Here is a 23,420-nt window from a genome sequence, read left to right on the forward strand (position 1 = left end):
TTCTTATCTTTTATACCACATTACTCTCTCATAACCAATTCTAGCTGCAAGTCTATTATGAATTATTTTATGGGCAATTTATTCTTTTCTTTCCAAAGTCTAAGTATGATTTTTTCTGTTACCGCTATGTGACAAGTGTTTCAATTTATAATTTTCCCAGGAATTCTTTTTATGTCCAAAGCATCTGATAAAATACACATGGGATCATAAGCTTCCATTTGCTCCAGTACATTTTCAATTATAGATAGTGTAGTGCTTAGACCTCCTGAGCTCCCAGAACATACATAATCTCCCCTAACTACTGCAAATCTCTAGTGGCTTCTCTCATCACTCAGACCTGGGGTTGCAGGTGAATCAGTGTGTGAGATAGTTCATGTGGGACTTTAAATTGTGTTTGTTTAGAATTACAGATTGATGCTGGCTATGACTGTCTTGAACACATGCAAAAAGAATAACGAAAGCTCCAGCAGCCTGGCTTATTTCCCCTTGCAACCCAACAAAGCAGTTGGAGAGGAAACTTCATGGTGCAGTGGCAGTATTACAAACTCAGAATGAACACATCTGGATGTGGATACAGCTTTACCACTTACTCCATGCCTGGCTTTGAACAAAGTCCTTAATATTTCTGACTCTCAGTAAAATGGGACTAGAAACTACCTTAGAGCCAGGACTATTTCAAGGATGGATAAAAATAATGAACCAGCTACCAAATAGGAGTTTATGAAATGGAGTGGGCTAACTCAGTACTCTGTTTGATGCTGGGTGGGGGTGTCCATACTCTGCCTCCCTCGACAACTTCTTGTTTCCATCATTCACTCTCATTCCCTCTGCAGGACTACCCTGCCTCATCTTTTTTATTTATCTATTTATTTATTTATTTTGACAGGCAGAGCGGACAGAGAGAGAGAGAGACAAAGGTCTTCCTTTTCTGTTGGTTCACCCCCAATGGCCATTGCAGCCAACATGCTGCGGCCGGTGCACTGTGCTGATCCGAAGCCAGGAACCAGGTGCTTCTCCTGGTCTCCCATGCGGGTGCAGGGCCCAAGCACTTGGGCCATCTTCCACTGCCTTCCCGGGCCACAGCAGAGAGCTGGGCTGGAAGAGGAGCAACCGGGACAGAATCCAGAACCCTAACCGGGACTAGAACCCGGTGTGCTGGCGCCACAGGCAGAGGATTAGCCTATTGAGCCACAGCACCGGCCCCCTGCCTCATCTTGAGGGCAGGTCGCTCCTGAAAGAGCAAACACATTAATGTGCCAAGGCCACGGTGCACCTCCCAGTAGGGCTCTGCTTGGGGCATAATTTTTGAGAAAAGTCATCTAGTAGGCAATTAAATATAGAAACAGGGATCTGAGCAAACTTAAAAAACAACTGTAGAACTAGAAATGTGCCAGGGGATTCCAATTCAATCCCATCAAGGTAGCACGTACCAATGCCATCTTACTTGTTAAAGTGATCAATTTAAGTTCACAATTGATCAAAAAGATAGGATTAAGTGTCAAAGGGATTACATAAATAAGACCAGTGTCTGCAGTTAATAATTGATAGAATTAAAAAGGAGAGAACAATCCAATATGGGGAGCAGGGTACACAGCAGACTCATAGAATGGCAAATGCCCTAAATAGCACTCTGGCCTCAGAATCAGCCCTTAAGGCATTTGGATCTGGCTAAAAAGCCCATGAGAGTTTCACAGGCATGGAAAGTCAAGATACTGTGGCAAAAAAAAAAAAAAAAAATTACCTAAATGAAAGATCTCTGTGAGTGAGATCCTAGAGGAAAGAGCAGGCCATCAAAGAAGGCAGTACCTTTCTCTGAAGGGAGGAGAGAACTTCCACTTTGACTATGGCATTGTCTAAACAAGATCAGAGTTGGTGAACTCAAGAGGCTTCCATAGCCTTGGCAGCTTATGACAAGAGCCTTGGGTGGTCACTGACGTCATAAATAAGAGTGTCAATTGTTAAATCAACAACGGGAGTCACTGTGCACCTGCTTCTCATATAGGACCTCTGTCCTTAATGTGTTGTACTATGTGAATTTACAGTAAAACTACTACCCAAACAATACTCTATACTTTGTGTGTCTTTGTGGGTGCAGTCTGTTGAAATCTTTATTTAGTATAGAGTTGATCTTCTGTATATAAAGATAATTGAAAATGAATCGTGATGAAGAATGGGATGGGAGAGGGAGTGGGAGATGGGATGGTTACAGATGTGAGGGAGGTTATGGGGGCGAAGCCACTATGATTCAAAGGTTGTACTTTGGAAATTTATATTTATTAAATAAAAGTTAAAAAACACTGTAAGAACTCAAAACAAACCAAAGAAATACACTCAAAGAGTAAGCCTATAAGATGCCTAGTATAGTGTTCTTTACAAAAAGCAAAATAAAACAGAAAACCCAAAAATTAAAAGTCATCCAAATACCCAGCCATAGAGAATTGGTTAAGTACATTGAAAAATGCACTTGACAGAATATTATACTATATTCATTGCTATCTTTATGGCTACTTTATGGGAATTCAGAAAATATCCAGGTTTTGGTGTTTAATTAAAAAAAAAATAGAAAAAAACAATTTGATCTCAGTTAATGTAAAGAAAAACTAGTTCAGGGGCCAGTTCCATGGCTCACTTGGTTAATCATCTGCCTGCTGTGCCGTCATCCCATATGGGTGCTGGTTCTAGTCCCGGTTGCTCCTCTTCCAGTCCAGCTCTCTGCTGTAGCCCTGGAGGGCAATGGAGGATGGCCCAAGTGCTTGGGCCCTGCACCCGCATGGGAAACCAGGAGAAGCACCTGGTTCCTGGGTTTGGATTGGCATAGCGCCAGCTGCGGTGACCATTTGGGGAGTGAACCAATGGAAGGAAGACCTTTCTCTCTGTCTCTCTGTCTCACTGTCTATAACTCTACCTGTCACATAAAAAAAATGAAAAACTAGTTCAGATGAAATAATGAAATATATCAATATGTTACAACAGTGATTAGTTTGGGAATTTGAGGTGATTTTGATTTTTTTAACTTTTATTTAATGAATATAAATTTCCAAAGTACAGCTTATGGATTACAATGGCTCCCCCCCATAACTTCCCTCCCACCTGCAACCCTCCCCTTTCCCACTCCCTCTTCCCTTCCATTCACATCAAGATTCATTTTCAATTCTCTTTATATACAGAAGATCAGTTTAGCATATATTAAGTAAAGATTTCAACAGTTTGCACCCACATAGAAACACAAAGTGAAAAATACTGTTTGAGTACTCGTTATAGCATTAAATCACAATGTACAGCACATTAAGGACAGAGATCCTACATGAGGAGTAAGTGCACAGTGACTCCTGTTGTTGACTTAACAAATTGACATTCTTGTTTATGACAAGAGATGATTTTGATTTTATAACTTTTTACAATTTTAGTCCAGTCATGGACAATTTTGTAGGCAAAAAAGATAGTTTTTGCCAGAAGGCCAACTGGTTGATAATGTGACGGTATCTTGAAAAATTTGCCATGGCCTAGGGTCAGCCCTTGATCTGTTACCTTCTGGTGTTATTAGAAGGTCCCTGGCTTAGCCTATAATCAGAGCTATGAAGATGGCTTAGGAGAAATCTGAAAAAATGACCCTGCTCCACTTCAGAAGTCACCACCCTGTTGATAGGAAAGCTTGTGTGCTTTGGCCTTGGCAGTACTGGACACAGCACTGCCAGCTTCTGGTTCTTTACTTTCCCTTCCTCCTCACATGTGGTTACTCAGTTGTCTGCCTTCCTAAGGGCAACCCATTCCCGCTGTATTTCCCAGAGTGCACTCCAGGTAGCTGTATCTCTCACAGGTGTTCCTCTGGTTCACTTCTGTTGTTGGCCAGCCATGGCCACTAGGTGTGAACTTCAATTCTAAGTTCCTGGAAAACCCTCCCATAGCCTCCTAATATATTGGCAGTGGCATGCATTTTTTTTGTCAAAATGGCAAAATAGTTTTGGAAAAGGCACAGAGGCTGTTTTGTTTTGTGAACACAGTTACAGATACATCTAGCTGTGTGTTTTTAAGTCACCACCCTGGGAGGCAATCCTATTGTCTTTGCCAAAAACATTTTGGGATTTGCTATTCCAGCTTGATCACCTGTTTTATTGTCTGGCTTTAGAATGATTTTGGGCTGTTTCAAAAATATGAGCAGAGGGGCCAGCGCTGTGTGCAGCAGGTTAGGGCCCTGGCCTGAAGCACTGGCATCCTATATGGATGCCGGTTCTAGTCCTGGCTGCTCCTTTTCCAATCTGGCTCTCTGCTGTGGCCTGGGAAAGCAGTGGAGGATGGTTCAAGTCCTTGGGCCCCTGCACCCACGTGGGAGAGCCAGAAGAAGCTCCTGGCTTCAAGTTGGTACAGCTCTGGCCGTTGCAACCAGTTGGGGAGTGAACCAGTGGATGGAAGACCTCTCTCTATGTCTTTACCTCTCTGTAACTCTGTCTTACAAATAAATAAAAGAAATCTTTAAAAAAATATATGAGCAGAGCCTCAGAGAGCACAAAACCATCCTGAAAAGTGTGCAACAGATTCATAGAGTGTGTCAGAGATTCGTATGCTGGGTTGTGGTGGTTTGCTTGAAACAGGCATCCTCTGGGAAGAACAAAACAATCAGAGTTGTACACATGACATAACCGCAGATTTATTGGAAAGTAAGTCACTGAATCCTGTGTTGACTTTTAGTACCTAGCAATTAAAACATTTTTATGACCTGCAAGAAGATCTTTATAACCTGCAACCCTATCATTTCAAGAAACCTAAAAGTAAGAAGACTAAGATTTGGTGGGACTTACCATATTCCAGATAAGATATAAGAAAACAGATACTTGTATTTATCAAAGGCATCATATTTCACTTAATTTTTGCCTCAACTCTCAGAAATCTTAAGATTCTCATTTTATAGAAGATGAGCTCCAGGTTCAGAGACATAGACAGCTTACTCAAACTTATTTTTAATATATGGTTTCATTAGAATTAGAATCTGATTTTCTAATGCCATGCTTGCTCTATAATAAAGCAAAATACCCGTAAGATTCATGCTTGCTTTAGGGAGAGGATTTTATATTTTCCATTTGGGGAGTCGGGGATATAGTGCATCACACAAAGGAAATTTTGTCAGAATGAAATTGGTCCCCTGATCCTCTGGGGAGTTGTAGGGCAGCAGCATCAGTGTTAATAAGGTTACCTTCTCGACAAGCTTTGAAAAGCAAGGAAAAACTCTTCCCAAGTGCCAATTGGAGAATCCAACAATGCACTCTTATGCTTATTGAGGGTTTTGTCTTCAGCAAGCCCTATTCTCAGAACTTACCATATGGTGGTGGTTAAGCAGAGACTTTCCACACCAGAAATATGCATATGAATTCCTCAAGGGATGAATTCGTAAATGTTTCTCTTGTGGGGCGGACTAAGAGATAGTTAATTACATTGTATATTGTACATAAATATGATTGTACTTCAAAATGTTAGTGAAAAATGGAACTTGGAAATTCATGCATAGTTTTTTCAAAATAAACATTTTCCATGAACATTTTGAAAATCCCTCGTATGCATGAATATCTAAATATTTGCACCAAAACAACTTATCTGTTGATTCTATTTTCCACAAGTTTTTAAAAATACCCCAAATATTTGTATATAATTCTGTACTTGGGCATGTGCATCTATTAAGACAGTGTTAAGGAATTACTGACAGCTTCTCCAGAAATATTTGACTATTCTTCTTAGAGAGTTAAGCTCTGAGAAGTGAATAAGAGATGTTGAAAAAAGAGAGCGAATTACACAGATTCAGCCCATTTGCAACAATAAACATAATGGATCTGGCAATATTATATGAAAATTACATGCAAATATGAATTATGAATTAGAAATTGATGATGAGTTAAGCAATTTTCTTTTTTATTTTATGGGTTATTTTCCTTTTATGAGCTAAGGGTATCATTTTTCCAGGGTGCTGTGGCTTACATCCATGCCTTTTTCAGGTTTGCCATAGACAGCATGGATACCTGCCTACATTTATATGTGGACCACATACCCAAGTGATGACTCCTTTCCAGGTAGTATTAACGGTTTCTCACTTCTCTGTCTGCATTTGACAGTGAAGAATCTCCTCTAATTTTAACAAATGAGTTTACTCTTACAGTTTCCTTGTGTTTTCTGGAGTGTGATTCTTCCACACAGCCAATGGCCGTTTCTTTTCTCTATGGACCTAATGTGCATTCTTTCCTTGGAAAATGTCTCATTGATCATCCTCAGGGTTGGGACTAAGCGGGGAGGCCAAATTAGACCCCAAGGATATGAAATTGGTATAGTCACACTGTGACTCCATTAAGTCACCCCTTTAGAGACTGGATGGAAGTAAATCTATTACTCTGCAGAAACCATTCTGGTGAGAAAAGAGTTACTATATACATTGTCAAGAAATGGGAGTGTGTTTTTAATAGTAATAAAGAACTATTTTATGTTCTTAATAATACCTAATGCATGTAACTGTGAAGACTAAATGAGATCATGTGCATGTATTTTGTAAAATCTATGTTACTATGAATATGCTGCCTTATAATCATTTTGCCAGTGAGAACATTTAGACTCAGGAATGTTAAACAATTTATTTGTGATTACAGAACCATTGAAGAGGCAGAGTCGGAAGTTTAATCTGGGTCTTCTGTCCCCAGATCCTCTACTCTTTCCCAAAGATGACTCTGGCTGTTTGCAAAAGGTTTTAAGGTAGATCTGCAGATTTTGTATGGATATTTTTGATAAGGTTATAAAATGATAATTAGTAGTTATAATACATATTGCCAAGGAGAGAGAAAAAGCTAGTTTAATATTCTGTGGGAATAGCCTCTGTTACTTAGAGGTCCCTGAGGGAACATCCACCAACAGGCTTTGAGAACAGGAAATGACTAGCCTAAGGCATCAAGAACACATGCAAAGGGCTTAACCTTATAGACTGTTTATTAAACACATACAGTTGGCTTTGTTGTGTAGGTGGTCTGTGAGTGTCTCCCATCCTCTGTTTGTATTTGTTGGACTCCTACTGTGTACCAGTTGGGAATGTATTTGCAAACAGGACAGGCATTTTTATTTCTGACCTTTCTTCCCTTTGTCCCAATCTAGCCCATTCTCCACAGAGCTAACTTTCCAAAATGCAGTTCTGACCACGTCCTACCAGTGTCACCAAGCTGTAGGTCTGATCCAGTATTCTCCTGTTTCGTTCTGCATTTATTCAGTCATAATACACAGAAGCTATACAGTAATCATATTGCCTGTTTGTTTGTTGGTGCAACTCCTAAACAGTACCTGGCACTTATATTTTTAAAAGTGTCTATCTTGGTCCATTTTATACTGCTATAACAGAATACTTGAGACTGGGTAGTTTATAAAGAACAGGAATTTACCGGCTCACAGTTCTGAAGCTAAGAAGTCTGTCAAAGTACCAGCAGGTGTGCTGATTCTGATTCCGATGTGGTACCTTGCATGCTGAGTCCTCCAGAGGGGATGGTGATCACATGGGGCAGACGGTAGAAGGCTCAAAAGATGACATTAACCCTACCCACGATATAATCACCTTTAAATGCCTGTTTAAGTCCTTTGCCCATTTCTTAACTGGGTTGTTTGTTTTGTTGTTGCTGAGTTTATTGAGCTCTTAATGTATTCTTTTTTTTTTTTTTTTTTTTTTTGACAGGCAGAGTGGACAGTGAGAGAGAGAGACAGAGAGAAAGGTCTTCCTTTTGCCGTTGGTTCACCCTCCAATGGCCGCCGCGGCCAGCGCGCTGCGGCCGGCGCACCGCGCTGATCCGATGGCAGGAGCCAGGAGCCAGGTGCTTTTCCTGGTCTCCCATGGGGCGCAGGGCCCAAGCACCTGGGCCATCCTCCACTGCACTCCCTGGCCACAGCAGAGGGCTGGCCTGGAAGAGGGGCAACCGGGACAGAATCCGGCGCCCCGACCGGGACTAGAACCCGGTGTGCCGGCGCCGCTAGGCGGAGGATTAGCCTAGTGAGCCGCGGCGCCGGCCAATGTATTCTTGTTATATATCATTTATCAATCACATAGTTTGCAAATAACTTCTTCCATTCTGTTGGTTGCTTCTTCACTTTGCTAAGTGTTTCTAAAAGGCTCTGCCTCTTAATACTGTTACAATGGGGATTGAATTTCTTCATGAGTTTTGGAGGGGACAAACATTGAAACTATAGTAGAGTCATTTAATACATGAATAAAGAAGCATTACTGCATAGTTTCTTAGGGATTTGTTTTGCATTCTCTGTATTCCCAGAGAATATCACAGTGCCTAGCTTACAGTGAGTATACAGAATAATTTTGAATTAGTGCATTAATTCATGAATGAAAGTTAAGCAAACTCTACATACACAGAAAGATGCACCTGGATAAATATACATTTTATTAGGACAATTCAGCCCAAACCACTCTCACTGGATTAATTGACGCTACTATTGACTGTCCACTGAGAAAACACTCCATGGAGTCCTCGGTTAGGGCTAAAGAAGCTCTAACCACCATGTGCTCTCATAAAGGAGTGTGGCTACCACAGAAATATACAAAAATGAATCTGCCTTTCCTCATTAACACACTTAAGTGCCTCCATTTTTTTTAAAAGATCCATTTATTGAAAAGCAGATTTACATAGAGAGGCAGAGGGGGATTGAGAAAGAGAGAGAAAGAGAGAGGTTTTCCATCCGCTGGTTCGCTCCTGAATTGGCCGCAGTGGCCAGAGCTGCGCCCATCTGAAGCCTGGAGCCGGAGCTTCTTCTGGGTCTCCCATGTGGATGCAGGGGCCCAAGGACCTGGACCATCTTTCATTGCTTTCCCAGGCCACAGCAGAGAGCTGGATCAGAAGTGGAGCCGCTTGGATTTGAACTGGGGCCCATATGGGATGCCAGCACTGCAGGTGGCAGGTTTATCTGCTATGCGATAATGCTGGCCCTAAGTGCCTCTATTTTTTGCCCACAGGACAAGATATAACCTGTTTGGCCAAGTTTACAATGCCGCACCCTGCCATCTCCTCCTAATGTGCCTTTCTGGATTCCACTGCTTCCTGATTTCAACCCTACCATACTTGGGGTCAGCCTCAGGGAGCCATCTGCGATTCTCCAGGGATGCATGCTCCACCAGGCCTCTGGCTTTCAGCTGACCTTCCCTCTTTGAAATACCTCTTCTATTTTCTGTTTAGAGAATTCTCTGTCTTCAAACTCATGTTTGAAATATCATTGCTGGGGCCAGCGCTGTGGCGTAGTTTGTAAAGCCACTGCCTGCAGTGCCAGCATCACATATTGGCGCCGGTTTGAGTCTCGGCTGCTCCACTTCTGATCCAGCTCTCTACTGTGGCCTGGGAAAACAGAAGAAGATGGCTCCAGTCCTTGAGCCCCTGCACCCACATAGGAAGACCTGGAAGAAGCACCTGGTTCCTGGCTTCAGATCAGCACAGCTCCAGCTATTGCAGGCAATTGGGGAATGAACCAGCAGATGGAAGACCTCTCTGCCTCTCCTTCTCTCTCTGTGTGACTCTGACCTTCAAATAAATAAGTAAATCTTTAAAAAATCATTGCTTCTGTGATACTGACCTGGCTTATTCCAAGAAGTCTGCTACCCCATTTCCCCTTGCCTCCATGGTTAATTTGTATAAATCTCTATAACAAAACTTCCCAACATAATAACAAATACTGACAATAATGCCTTGATGCCTGGATTGGGAACATCTTGATGTTAAGAAATATTCCCTATCCTTGAGATATTCAACCTTTATATACATGTGGATACACAATAAATGTTATGTGTTAATAAATTTACAAAACTTCTTTTTTTACATTTTTTTAATTTAGTAAATATAAATTTCCAAAGTACAGTTAATGGATTACAATGGCCCCCCCCATAATTTGCACCCCTCCCATCTCCCGCTCCCTCTCCCAAATTTCACACCATATCTTATCATTAATAGTAGCTCAATGGATAAGTCCCTTTCTTTTTCTTTTCACAGCTCAGATTTTGAGCACATCGGATTCTATAAGCAGTTTATATATAGTTAATGAATTATTGTTACAATATAAACTAAAATTTGCCTGAGTCACATGCCCTAGACTTTTGCTATTTTACAGTATGCAGAATTTATGGTATCTGGTACATAAGCTGTCAAATTACATAACTAGTATAGTTAACAAAAATATAAAAGTGTAGTATAGTTCCTAGAGTATACATTCCCCAAATGTAGAGAATTCCTTTTAGGTCCATTTGGTCTATAGTGTCAATTAAATCTGCTGTTTCCTTGTTGATTTTCTGTCTGATTGACCTGTCTATTGCTTAAAGTGGAGTATTGAAATCCCCCAATACTATTGTACTGGAGTCTAAGTCTCCCTTTGAATCCGTTAACATTTCTTTTAAACAGCCAGGTGCCCTCTAATTAGGTATGTATACATTTATTGTATTCATATCTCCCTGTTGAATTGATCCCTTAATCATAACATAGTGCCATTCTTTGTCTCTTTTGACATTTGTGTTAAAGTCTATTTTGTCTGATATGAGGATGGTGACATCAGCTCTTTTTTGATTTCTATAAGCATGGAATAGCTTTTTTCATACTTTCACTTTCAGTCTTCATGTATCTTTGTTGGTGAGATGTATTTCTTGTAGGCAGCAAACAGATGGGCCTTGTTTTTTAATGCATTCAGCCAGGCTGTACCTTTGAACTGGAGAGTTGAAACCATTTAGACTCAAGGTGACTATTGATAAGTAAAGAGTTAGACCTACCACTATTCTATAAATATTACTATTTTTTACGTTGGATTTCCTTTGTACTTTTACTGGGAGATTTTCTGCCTTCACCTTCTTTCATATTGGTGATCATGTTTCCATATTTCTGTGTGTAGCACATCCTTAAGCATCTTTTATAAGTCTAGATGAGTGGTGACAAATTCTTTCAATTTCTATTTGTTATAGAAAGACTTTATTTCACTTTCATTCATATGAGAGCTTTTCAGAGTACAGTATTTTGGGTTGACAGTTTTTTCTGTTAAGACTTGGACTATATTTTGCCATTCTCTCCTAGCCTATGGGGTTTCTGATAAGTCAGCTGTGAGTCTAATTGGAGATCCTCTGAAAGTAATCTGGCATTTCTCTCATGGATATTTTAGAATCTTTTCTTTATGTTTTACTGTGGAGAGTTTGACTACAATGTGTCATGGTAAAGATCTTTTCTGGTCATGTCTACTATGAGTTCTATATGCTTCCTCTGATTGGACATTCCTTTCTTTCTCCAAATTAGGGATGTTTTCTGTTATTATTTCACTAAAAAGTCCTTCTAATCCATTCTCTCTTTCCATGCTTTCAGGAACTCCTAAGACCTGTATGTTGGGTCATTTGATAGTATCCCATAAATCTGCAACAGTGTTTTTTTTATTTTTCTAATTTCTTCTTTTTATTATTTTTGGTATGACTGTAAAATTTCTAGAGATTGTTCTTCTAACTTGGATATTCTTTCTTTTGCCTCACCAAGTCTGTTGTTAAGGCTATCCACTGCATTTTAATTTGATCTATTGCATGCTTTATTTCCAATATTTCATTTTGATTTCTCTTTAAAATCTCAATATCATGGGAAATTTTTCATTCATGTCATGTGTGGATTTCTTTAATTTGTGGATTTGCCTCTGATTACTTCTAAGTAATCCTGTGATAAATTTTTTGAATTCCATTTCCAATATTTGTTCAATCTCTTCATCTCCACATTCTAGCATTGAAGTGCTATTGTGTTCCTTTGGGGGCCTTATGTTGTCATTCTTGTTTCTTGAATTGCTTCATTTATTTTTAGGCATTTGTGGAGTTACTTGTTGATTTTTTTTAACCCTGTGATGGCTTTTTTCTTTGGATTTATTTTCTGTGGCTTAGTGGAGTATCTGCTCTCTGTGAATACCCAGAGGTGTGTGCTAGGTACAGGGAGCTCTGTTCAGTGCTCCAGGGTGAAGGGAGTGTCCAAGGTGATATCCAAGTTGGGTGTGGTAAATCTCCTCTTTTTTTTTTTTTTTTAATCAGAGGGGAGATTTGATTAGCTCTGTTGGCATAGACTCACGCTTACCTCCTCTTTTCCAAGGAGACAAATGCCTGGGCGCTAGCCCCAGTGGGTATAGTGTTCATCTGTGCTGCCACAAGAACCACACAGAGGAACTATGCAGTCCTTGGTGTAAGCATGGATCCCACAGAAACGACCCTCATCAGGGAATCAGGGAGCCCGAGTGTGTGGAGCCATCCATAGGAACTGCCCAAAGACCTCGCCACACCCTGTGCCCTCCCACACAGCCATAGTGTTTTCATAGTCCTAGTACATAAGGCTCCTACAGTTATGAGCACACAGACCCCTGTTAATGCTCCCAACCAGACTCAGGTGCTCTTCTCTTGGCTCGTTGCTGGGTGCTTGGCTACTAGTTGGCACAGCTGTTACGTGTGTCCAAAATGGCACCTGCCCTCTCTCAGCTAGTTATAGGACTCTAGTGTGGGGTGGTAAGAAAGAAGCAAACTCCCCTTTTTCCCTCTAGATTGACAGGTACACTGTTACCCACAGGGCTTCAAACTGGACTCATGCCAGGCTCGTCCCATAGCTTTACTGCCGCTATAGTCTGGTCTCATCTCACTCTCCAAAGCTGGTGCTGAGGCGCTCAGCTGCTGGGGTGCTGAGTTATGAGTGTCCATACCCTCCACATAGATCCACAGTGTCCCTCTAATTAGCCTGGAGTTTCCTCTGCAGTTTTCTCCCTAACTCTTCCCTGAGATTACACTTTCTCCACTTTTTCTCAACTATCTTTCCCATGACTAGAGCAGTAAGCACCCTCCCTATTCTGGCACCTTGGAATCCTTGAGATTTTATCTTTTCTCATAATGCTCATGTTAATACTGATATTTCCATTATCTACATGCTTCTTTCCTTGATCAGATCCTACCCTGATGATGACTAATGATACCACAGGGACAGGAAATGGTGACATTGGGCTGCTTATGCAGATGTTCTGGGAGAAAATGAAAATATTTAATATTTGTACTAAATATTAAAAGTATTTTGATAAATTGAACAAAAAAGAAAAAGCTTAGATACATTTTAGCTATGAAATTCTCACTAAAGGAGGTAAAACCTTGAACTAGAGCACAGATATAATTGAATGCTTAAAACTGAGCACAAGCATAATTAGTGGTAGATATACTTTCCAATTAAAATATAAATGATTTAGTATGAAATGAGAGAAATAGCCTATGTTGTGAATTTAAAAGTGCATTTGATAACAGGGACTGAACTCATAAAAGTATATTTCAAATAAAGCATAACTGTTTTACACAGGGTTTAAAAAGCTAGTTACTCAGCATTTTGATAGTGCTTGATATTCATACTATGTCAAATTAATCAAGAGATATATCACATTCTTTTATGGGCTACATTAAATTAATTTTAAACTTAAATATGGCTTAGTAGCAAAATATTATAGCGATTGTAGTTATGAGAAGGACTTAGAATCTGAAAAACAATATATTTACTGGACAGGTACCTAAATTAATGTGGGGTTTGTGAGTCATCTGACCCTTGAGCATATGTAGAGATGCTTGTGGGACTGGATAAAGATTTGATAAACTAACAAATAAAATATATTATAAATTTTTCATGTTTGTATTTTTATTTCATTGTATCTAAAATGATATTCCTTAAAAATAATCTCAAACCTAATGGAGAGTTGCTCTTTTTTTCACTTATAAATGTTTAAATAAATAACAGATGAATTTCATATATTGACAATGAGCATAGAAATCTGTCTGGACCATTCTTTCTTTTTAAGAAGATTACTTAAGTAATTTTTGTTTATTTTCATTTGTTTAGTTGTCATTTTAAAAGGAGATAGAGAGAGAGCACAAGAGAGAGCGAGTAAGCAGGGAGAGATCTACCAGCTTGATCACTCATCGAATGCTTGCAATTGCCAGGACTGGGCCAGGCTGAAGCCAGGAACCAGGAATTCAATCCAGGTTTTCCATGTGTGGCAGGGACCAGTTATATGGGTCATGATGTGCTATCTCCAAAGGTGCACATTAGCAGAAACTACACTGGAAGTTGAGCCAGGACTCAAATCCAGACACTCTCATAAGGGATGTGGGAATCCCAAGTGGCGTCTCGACTGCTGTGCCAAACACCCATCCATGGGCCATGCTTATTTTAGAAATTTGACACACACATGATTCTGTCTACCTAGAAAGTGAAAACAGTTTGACAAAGAGGGTAGTAGCTTGTGAACAAAATATATTTACTCACAAGTGGGATAGAATTCCCTGTGCAGGAGACTACACTTAGCTTTCTAAATAGTACTAATAGTTTCTCATACCAGCAGCCTGCACTCTAATTTTACAATTTGGGAAAAGTAATCACTTGTGTGCCATAAACATGTATAAGACTTAAAATTTAACAAATTTGACTCATATTTGAACAATTGCTTTATATCTCACAATCTAGTACAAAATTAATTTTCTATAAGAATTTCTCTGTATTATATCATGGCTAAAGACATTCAAGTGTCATATGGCAAATTGATATGATTTCTTATAACAAATTTGCAGCATAGAGCTGGGAAAACTCTCAGTCTTGTATGTGACTTGATACTTCATCTCCTGAAGTCAGAAGTACAATCTGTGATTCTTAGATCTGAAACTGCCTCTTGCAGAAATATGCTGCTTAACCCGATGTGTTGTGGTCATCAGCACGTCAGATCAATGCTAATAACAACTGTCCTTCCATCTATGTAGCTTTTATTTGCCTATGTAGCTTTTATTTGCCTACTCTTTTAGTCCTCACACTAATCCTCTGAGGTAGACAATATTATAATCCTTTCCTTCTCTATTGTAAAAATGAGTAAACTGAGTCACAGAGAAATAAATATCCCCGGTCGTATCCACCAAGAGCCCTGACCAGGGTTCTGAACTGAGGCAGTCTGGCATCTGAGTCTGGGGATTCAGCCTGCATGCAGAGGCCTGTGTGCGCAGGACCGACTTAGCAGCAGTTATTGGAATTGCAGAGGCATCTGTGCTGTTTTTCGGCTCTCGTTAGTTCTGATGCATGTTTTTGAGTCAGATAAACTGGAGTTTGAATTCTAGCTCTCACATTTACTCACTGTGAAATCGGGCAAATTATTGACTGCTTCTGAGCCTCTATTCCTTTCATCAGTAAATTGGAGGAGATTTTCCACTTAGAGTTGTGTGTAAATTGGGTGAACTTTCATATGGGAAGCACTGGTACAAAGTAGATGCTTTAAAATGAGAAGATATTGCCAGAATTATTTTGTAGAGTTTACAAAATCTTTTTATGCTCGAATAACTCTTTGAAAATCATTTTTGGAGGATGTAGGGGTAGCCATTTTATTGATAGCTTTTTCTTCTTGGCCTACTTGGAATTGTGCCTTCTCATTAATTCAAGAAGAAATATATAGATGGTTTATGTTTTATTATGACTTCCAATAAGCACCTTGATGTGATTTCAGGAAAACTCTTAAAACAGCAATATATTGCTTAACGTGACACACTGTGTAATAGCGGAAATGGCTCTAAGAGCACTGGCTGATCTAAGGAGATCATATATTAGCATATGCTGCATTTCTAGCCCATTTATCGTTTTTCTGCATTTCAACAAGAGACACTCAGTACTTTGAGGATGACTGGAATATCATAAAGACTCCAAGTTTAGGGGTGAAGGGAGGGAATAGAGCAGGAGCCTGGGCTTAGAGAGTCAAGCGAGGAGGGAGACTTTGAGAGCAGGCCAGTGGGCTTCATGCTTAGAAGGCATGGTCTCTGCTGAGTGAGCACTTGCCATGGCCCGAATCATGAAAGTGCAGAGCAGATCATCCACCACAGTATAAGTGATAGGCTCCTGCTGACGTGTTGTGTTGGTTTCTTGTTATGCCAGTGAGGGCTTCCTGCAGACATAGCCACTGACCCTCCAACAGAAGTAATTCTGCCCATGCCTTGATAGTTCCCTTAGTCCATCTTAAGTAACTTTGGGTTGATGATCCTCCACTTCAGCAGCACAAGACATTCATGACCCCCCGAATATAAGAGTGAGATCCGAGAGTCACCACTGGGATTGTCATTCAATGAGAGACCCCTCAACATCTGGACTGAAGCAGCTGCATAGCGACAGCTTGGTGTCCACTCTGCAAGAAAATAGCCAAATATATTGCCAGTTTTTGACTATGCAAATTATAACCATCATGCCCTGTGAAGAGCAGATATGATGTACTTTATAAGAATAATGCATGCCCTGTTTTTCACAGTAAAGTTGGTCACCTTATTAGTTTGTGAGTCAATATCAGGAAAGCTGTTGAATAACAGTATATTTAATAAGAGACAGCAGATTCTTAATCTGGAGGAAAAGCAAAGGCAATAGAAAGGTAATTTTTTAAAATTTTTCATTGCAAAAATCATTTTGAGAGAAGTCCTGCTTACAAGAACATTATCTTACCTACTTTAGGAGATCATATTAAAAAGTGCTGGACTTGGCTGTATGGATATTTTAACTGCAAAGTTCTTTTTATATATTAGTCTTCTTGTAAATCTTTTCTTTTTAAAGGCAGAATTAAGTTTTGAAGAGTAGGGGAACTGAGCAACAAAGGAGCTAATTGACCTTGAAAGCAAAACTATTTACCTTGGATTACTTTTGATACCCAAAAGGTGACATTTACTATCATTTGATAAATGCATATATGAAGAAGATGTAGGTTGTTCTGGAATGAATGTTTACAAAATTCTCTGGGAATGTTGCTGAATCTGTATTTGTTCAAGAAGTAAATATACTCTTCCTAAGAAATTTAAGGAGTTTGGATTGAGAACAATAGCTTTAATTTTATAACACTATTAGAAACTCACTTTTTAAAATTTTTTTTAGATTTTATTTATGTATTTGAGAGGTAGAGTTACAGACAGTGAGAGGAGAGACAGAGAGAACCATCTGTTGGTTCACTCTCCAAATGGCTGCAATGGCCTGAGCTGTGCTGATCCGAAGCCAGGAGCCAGGAGCTTCCTCCGGGTCTCCCGTGTAGGTGTGGTGGCCCGAGGATTTGGGCCATCTTCTACTGCTTTCCCAGTCCACAGCAGAGAGCTGGACTGGAAGAGGAGCAGTGGGGACTAGAACCAGCGCCCATATCCATATAGGATGCAGGCGCTGCAGGTGGAGGATTAACCTACTGCGCCACAGCGCCAGCCCTACACTCATTTTTTAGGAGACTTAAGTTAGCATCTGGAGGCCTCTTCTGCCCAAGTCAAAGCTATCATGGTAAATAATTTTTACCTAAGGCTTACCAGCAGTGGAAAGTGCTTCAGTCCCTTATGTCTTACAATACTTTATCATCACCTTCCTTGGCATAGACGAGGAAGATTTAGGAACTTTATCTAGTTTTCTAATGCTGTGTAATTAGCCGTGTCTTGGCTCCAAAAGGCAAGGAAAACTGGATCCACTTATAAACCTTTATGTGTTCCTTGTCACCAGAGGCTGATAAATGAAGTCAGAGGACTCTCATCAAGACAAACATCTTTGGTTTGGGAATGAATATTGCATCAGCACACTTACTCTTTCAATGTTTACCCTGGTGTTTGTCACAGGATGTGAGTAATTATGGTGATGTGGGTGGAGGTGAATGGCAATGTTAAAACTAGATTAAAAAGGTTTCAGTGGATAATGTGGATCTTGTGACGCACATCAGTAAGAAATACACTTAGTAAAAAACATATCCAAATGTCTCACATAGACTTATGAAGTAGACAGAAGAAGTATTATTATTGCTGTTTATGTGTGAGGAAACTCTGAGGAAGGTTAAGTGACTTGCCTGACGTCATACACTCAATTATTCATATTTCTCCTATTTAAGACACTACAACATTAGAATCTATTTGAGAATTATTCAGGAGTGATAGAAGGTTGGGGTATTACTTTTCTACAACTCAATTCATTGCATGCTTCCAAGGGAGGCAAAATTAGAGAAATACATTAAGCTTTGGAACAATGAGACTATCCAGTGCTCTTTTGAATTATGACCATAAATACAAGGGGATCTCATGCTCAAGGCTAAAGATCAAGGTCATAATCTAGTACAGCAGGGCTTCTGGTGAATGGGCTGGGTAGGAGACAGCAGTTGGTGCTTCTAAATCTCAAGACAAACACCAGGAACAGAGCTACTTGAGTGAGCTGGGGGTCCAAGAGAAATGGGACACACTTACCTTACAGTCTCTGTTGAGAGAAGAATTGACACAGCAAGATTAGAGATAGAATTGAACAAAGGAATTTCTTGGATTTCAGGCCTGTTTTCATATTCCTCACCTTGCTAGGCTGCTAAAATACCACATTTGTAAACTACAGTAGCACTTGCCATTATAGTGACTCCCCTTGATTTCAGGAGAGCTGTGAGAACTGGGTCCACACATTTCAGGCTTTCTACTGCCTGTTTTTGTAAATGTAGTCTTATTGGAACAGCTACATTCCCATTTGTTGATATAGTGCCTCTGGGTGTCTTTGTATCTGAAAGATGAAACAGGATAACTACAGCAGAAACTGTATGACCCACAGAACAAAAAATTATATACTTATTTTCTGGCCCATTACAAAAAAAAAGTTTACCAAATTTTGTGCCAGACATAAAATGTTTACAGAAGCATACTTGTTGCTGTGGATTCGTTCTGAGAGGAAGAACACGGTGGGGGAAAGAGGCGCAGAGTCACCACACAGACTGTGGGAGTCGGGTGAAAGCAGGCCAGAGGCGAGCAACCCGCAGACTCGTTTATTTCAGTTGATACAGCAGCTTAAATAGCCAAGGCAGCCAATCCGGTCAAGGGGCCGTTATGCCCTAACCAATCACAGCCTGTTGCCAGGCAGGCTCTGTTGCCAGGTGGTTTCCCAGGGGGGTTTCTCAGGGTTTCCGAAGCCACTCCTGAGTAACTGACGCTGGCTTGCCAGTGGCCATCTTGGCATGACCTTCTCATTCCACCACATTTCCACATTTAATCTTTATGCCAAGTATGTTGAGTGGCTGTCTAGTCTCTGGTCAACAAGACAGTGGTGGACTCCATTAGCAATGTCTCTTATAGGCACAAGCTAGGATTGGTGATGCCTGTGCCAAGTATTTGCTACTCTACTGTAGGCTTTCACTTTACCACACTCATGGTAGCACACCTAGAAACTCAGAGATGACTTAGGACTATCCTTAATACAGGTGGAACAGGTGACTTCTAATGTGACGCAAATGCAACAGCTTGCTAAATAATTAATATAATCAGTAAAAACAATGGCTCAACTTCATACACTTTCCTATATGCTTTACAAATGCGACCCTATTTGTACATATCTGAAAGATAGATATTTCTATTTTGTGGCTAAGAAAATTAAAACAAAAGGAAATTGAGGGCCGGCGCCGTGGCTCACTAGGTTAATCCTCTGCCTCGCGGCGCCGGCACACCGGGTTCTAGTCCCGGTCGGGGCGCCGGATTCTGTCCTGGTTGCCCCTCTTCCAGGCCAGCTCTCTGCTGTGGCCCGGGAATGCAGTAGAGGATGGCCCAAGTGCTTGGGCCCTGCACCCCATGGGAGATCAGGAGAAGCACCTGGCTCCTGCCTTCGGATCAGCGCAGTTCGCCGGCCGCAGTGCGCTGGCTGCGGCGGCCATTGGAGGGTGAACCAATGGCAAAGGAAGACCTTTCTCTCTCTCTCTCTCTCTCTCTCTCTCTCTCTCTCTCACTGTCCACTCTGCCTGTAAAAAAAAAAATGGAAATTGAGCTACTTTAAATCCTAAATATGTTTCCAAAGACAATAATTTCATGTATTTCTTGGGTTGAATTAAATTGGAAAGAAATCATAATGCCATAATCGCCTTTCCTTCTGCATAAAATTCAACAAGTAGAAATTAAAGCCGTACTTCTAAGGGTAATGTTCCCTGGAGACTTAAACTATTGGGCACTCATACTTTAATATGTTATATATCAAAATGACAATTTTACCTTTTACAAAACATGAAAATTTCAATATTGTATAAATGCAACAGGAAGTTGTTTACTGGCTGTATTTTTTTTTGTTCGTTTGTGTTAGGAAAGAAAATTAGAGAAGCAGCTGTGAAACATGAGTTGTTCATGGGGAATTGATATTTAGCGACCTTACATTTGCAAGAGAGAATATGGAAACCACAGTTAGGGCCCAATTGTTGGATAGGGGATAAATTGTATCTTGCTAGAGTTTTAGTCTAAGTTGCTTTGATTGGTCTCTGGAGGTAATTTTTGTGAAGGGATATTTATTAAAAGAAGATAGATGATTTTTTTCCTGTGGAATTTTAGGGAAGAAATAATTGTTCATCTTTAACAGGATCTGCGTCTAACTGGAAATTCTCTCTCCATATCCCACCCTGGCCCCTGCCACCCTCCTTCTGTTTCTCTGCATTCATGGTAGAAAAAAAAAATGCCTCAGTCAGGGGCAGCACTATCTTGCATACTTTCTCACAGTCCTGGTACGGGGAATTAGATGCCAGAAGTCAAGACCGTAATTCTCAAACAGGATTAAAGATGAGAAGGACTAACAGCTTACCTAGAGCACAATTTAAAGCCTAACTAGTTCTATATCCCCCTGAAGTGGAGACAATTTCCACAAAACCTGGAGAAGTAATAAAATTACAAACTACCCTCAAACTCATGTTTTGAAAGAGGGTCCAGTTTTTTGGGGTTGGTAAAGGGATGAAGATGAGTATAGCAAGAGTAGGCTTTGCACAGTGTGCCATATCAAGTACTGCTGGCCCCTTCCTGATAAGGAGGTAGAAATTTCATGCATCACCCATCCCTGGAGATACTTAGCATATAGCTTCTTAAGGTTGATTGTGCCAGATCAAAACTGCTTCAGGAATCAAGAATTCCAATTATTTTCTCTCTGCTTCACCTAATTCTGATATTGAAGGACAGTAATCATAGTCATATTACTAGCAGCCAATAAGTGAGATCTCCCAGGAAGGAGAACAGCAAAGGAAGACAGAGGTGGCAGTGTGGGGGTGGGGTGGAGACAGGAGAGAGAGAGAGAGAGAGAGAGAGAGAGAGAGAGAGAGAGAGAAGAAACACACCAGTGACTTTTTTGTCTCCTCTACTTCTTTCAGTCTTTTGCACAGCCTTCCCCTGGCATCTACTAATTCACCCAGTGATCAGCTTCAAGATCATAATTTATTTTCCTTTTCATCTCCTTCTACATTCAAACTTTGGGGTGAAATGTTGAAATCTGACAAGGATAAATACAAACAATATAGAGATCTTTAAGGTCTCAGGGAAGATAAATCATAAGTGAACACAGAATTTGTTTCAAATCGGCTTGTTAATGGCAAGATACTGGTTCACAGATGCATACACACACACACACACACACACACACCCCAACACAAATAGATTACAGCTGTCATAATATGCTAAAATATCAAACTCTGTATAGGAAAAGGCAGCTGCTTTAGCTTTAGTGATGATGTGTTTGGAAGGACCAAAATGTCTTATTGTTGGGGACCACTTCTATAAAGCCCAAGAAGACTGTTCCAAGTCCCCTGCAGACATTATTGAGTTCTCAGTAAACGTCCTTAGAATCAGTACTTGTTTGATCTTCATGTGAGATTACTTTATATTCAGGAAATATTTTAAAAATAAATATTTTACTTGAAAAAAGAATGTATTGATTCCTATGTAATAAATACTCATTAATCAGGGATATTTTAGTAAATACAATAATTAAGAAGGCCTAGGAAAGCATTTGATGAGCACATGGCTGGTGAATCCTAATAATTTATTATAGAATAAGGAATCATTAATTAAGAACCAAGAAAAAAGATTACTTAATTAGTGACTAATATTGAGTAATTTGCTTATAATTTCTGAGGCTCAAGCTAAGATTTGTATCTTCAGATTCACAAATCAATGTTGATAAACATTTCACATGCTAGAAAGACAAATTACCAATAAATATATTAAAGATTTTTCCCCTCAGGTTATCAAGGCATAAGACAGTTAGATTTAAAGCATACAAACAAATATGAGGCTGGATTTGCTTTTTAAAATAATAAAGTTTGTCTAATGTATTGCTGCAAAAGGCTCAGTGGAATATGCACTGTCAAACACGAGTAAAATTTATGTGTAAAGATACTTAGATATTAAATATATAATAACTTTAATTTCTAAGAATTTATCCTAAAGATATAGAAATATATGCAAATATCAAGAAGGCTTATTAAAGCATTATAACAGTGAGGAATTGAAGACACTATATTTTAACAATGAATAAATTATTATACATATGATGTTGATACTTTACCTTCATAAAAAGTCATATTCTTAAAAGAATTCAAAGATGTAAGGAAATGATTATTGAAAACAAGTCGGAAAACAACACTCATGCACATACACACTATACATTTTTTCACTTAATTATATATACATTTATTACAAATAAATAAAGTCCTGGCTGGAAATGTGATATTGATAGAAGTTAATTCTAGGTGGTAAACTTATGGATGATATCATTTTCTCTTATATACGGTATTCAACATTCTGTTTTTTTGTTTCTTATATTCCAATAACAAATATAAAGAGTAGAGAACATAGAATTTCCATTTTGTGTCTTACAGCTTTCACATAAGAAGTACAGTGAAGGAAATTAGCAGGATGGTGATTTGTAGGAGGCAATGTAGACGATCAGAAAGCTAACACTAAAGAGGTAATTTTTTTTTAAATCCAAATTATATTATTTATTAAAAGGTGCTTTGCAGATCTGATAAACATTTTTTTGCTCACTTAAGGCATTTTTTAAAGTTTTGTTTAAGGTATACAAATTCCATGTATTTCATAAATGCAGATTTAAGAACATAATGCTACTTCCCACCCTCCCCTCCTTTTCCCCATGCTCCCACCCTTCTTCACCCTCTCTCTCCTACTCCCACTCTTAATTTTTACAAAGATCTATTTTCAATTTACTTTATACTCATAAGATGAACACTATACTAAGCAAAGAGTTCAACAAATAGTATGAAGAAAAAAGAAACATAGTTCCTCAACAGAAGAGACAAGGGCTGTAAACAATCATCAAATCTCAAATTGTCCATTTCACTCCAATACATTACATTTTAGGTACTGTATTAGTTATGCTAGATCAGGGAAAACAGAGAGAGGTAACTTTTAAGCTAAGATTTACAGGATGGGAAGCCAAGAATATATACTGTTGTTGTTTTGTGGTAGCCATTTACCATAACGCTTGAATTGACATCAGTGCAAGAAGAGGAGAAATAGATATGGTATGATACTTGATAGGAGGTGACAAAATCGCTGTTACTTGTAGATATATCTATATATGCGTAGATATATGAAGAAATGATCTAATTATTGAGTTAATTACTATAATTCAGCA

The sequence above is a fragment of the Oryctolagus cuniculus genome, chromosome 1 (assembly GCF_964237555.1).
Source record: "Oryctolagus cuniculus chromosome 1, mOryCun1.1, whole genome shotgun sequence".
Taxonomy (NCBI): Eukaryota; Metazoa; Chordata; class Mammalia; order Lagomorpha; family Leporidae; genus Oryctolagus; species Oryctolagus cuniculus.